This window comes from Nothoprocta perdicaria, unplaced genomic scaffold, assembly GCF_003342845.1.
Source record: "Nothoprocta perdicaria isolate Ctin4 unplaced genomic scaffold, notPer1 scaffold_0, whole genome shotgun sequence".
Lineage (NCBI taxonomy): Eukaryota > Metazoa > Chordata > Aves > Tinamiformes > Tinamidae > Nothoprocta > Nothoprocta perdicaria.
Window position 1 is genome coordinate 4,852,427 of NW_020454092.1, and position 2,036 is coordinate 4,854,462.

Consider the following 2,036-nt stretch of genomic DNA (forward strand, 5'->3'; position numbering starts at 1 on the left):
GGGCAGCGCTCGGGACCCCTCGCGCCACGGCCCTCGCCGGGCCCGGGCCCAGCGGCAGCGCGGGCGCCTCGCGCGCCCATTGGCGCCGCCGCTGTTGCTAGGGCAGCGCCGCGCGCTCATTGGCGGCCGGCCCGGCCCACCTGCGGCCTCCCTGCCTCCCTGCCTCCCTTCCTTCCTGCCTCCCTTCCCGCGCGGCGCGGCCCGCGGCGCCGCTGCTGCCCGCCCTGGCTGCTGCCCCCAGCGCCGCTGCTGCCCGCCCTGCCCGCGCCCTGGCTGCTGCCCCCAGCGCCGCTGCTCTCGCTGCCCTCACAGCCGCCCAGCCGCAGCCCCGAGCTGCACCCCGCAGGGCACGGAGCCCCAGGCTCGTTCCTAGCGCACAGCCCCGGTCGCCGCCTGCCTCCCCGCTGCACCTCAAAGCCCGCGGCCGCCTGTACCCTCCCAGCGGCGCCATGGGCACCCGGCCGCACAGCTTGCCCAGCTCAGTGCCCCTGCTGCGGCACACAGGCCTGCGCCCCACGGCAGGGTGCCCCGGGGTGCGTATGGGGTGGACCCACCACCCCAGCACAGCACCTTTCAGGCTCTGCCTGTTTGTGAGGGTGCTGGCAGCCTCCCCCTGCATGTCCCAGCGCCCCATGCCAGGTGCCGCAGCCGCACCTTGCACCGGGCAGGGCCCCTGTGGCCGTGCCCTGCACCGCACAGGGCCCCTAGCGCCGAGTGCCCCCGCTGAGGGTCCCTACAGCCCCGTCCTGCCCACCAGTGCCCACAGCAAGGCCCACGGAGAGCGCAGCGCGGCCGCCCTGCCCCACGCAGTGCCCTGCGGCCCCATCCCTGCGCGCCCGGCCCCGCTCCTCGGCAGCCGTGCGCTGCGCCAGGCAGGGCACGTCGGCCTGGGCGCCCCGCGGGGCCCGCGCCAGCCCCGCGCCGCGCAGAACAGCCGCCGCCTAATCCTAAGCTGCTGGTCTGGCTGCAGCATTTAGGTCTGGCTGCCGCGGGCACCAGCTGCGAGCCGGGCGCTCACTCAGGGCTGCCGGGCACGACGGCTCCGCTGGGCCGGGGCTCACACAGGGCCCCAGGACCTTCCCCAGGCCCGTCCCTGGCCCACCCCAGGCCGTCCTGTGCTCCGGGGGCAGCCCCGAGCCAGGCGGGCCAGGGCAGAGGCAGCAGGGAGGACCTGCTCTCCCAGGGGTGCACGGTCTGCAGCACCCGCCAAGAGCAGGGAAGGCGCCGGCATCCCAGGGCAGGGTTGAGCTGTGGAAGGGCATTCCCAGCGCCCCGTCCTCCTTCTGCCCTCAAGATTACTCTGGCAGTTTGCAGCAAAGCTCCTAAGGAAAGAATCCTATTAGGCGAGGGGGAAAGGCTCAGGCGCGGACTGCAGTCCCATGAGCTGCCCGTGTCCGGAGAGGCGCCCTGGGGAGCCCCGCGCCCTGGGTGCCGAGCGAGCGCTCACGGGGAGCTGCACCCAACGGCGGTGACAGGGTGCTCAGCACGGGGGCAACACCGCAGCCCCGCGCCCAGCCGGGCACCGGCTGCCTCCTTCCCGCTCCATGGGCACGGCTGCTGGCAGGAGCCTCCAGCCGCACGGCCAGCGCGGGCATTGCTGCGGCACCCGCCGCGGACGGCCCCGCTCCTCGGCCGCCCCTGCCGCTGGCATCAAGGGGACTCTAATTGCGGGAGACACGCGGGGGAGCAGGGCCCATTAGCTCGTTAGCCCGGGCGCGCGGCTCCCGTCTCCCTCCTGCTCCCCACGTTCGCGGGGCCAGGCCAGGGCTCCCTGGCTCGCACGGCTGGCCCGGCCAGCAGCCCGCGGCCCTGCTCCGGCGCTCCCGGCGCTCCCGGTGTCCCTGCTCCCGGCACCCTGCAGCGTGCGGGGCTCTGCTCCCGGCACGCCGCGTCCCGGCCGGGATCCATGCCCGGGGCGGGATGCGGGATGCGAGCGGGAATGCGGCCGTTGCCAGGCGACGTCTCTGCAAGGGCTGCCGGGCCCGGCGGCCGCTCCTCCCTCTCTTTGTCTGGGCTCCCGGGCGCGCGGCCCGGCC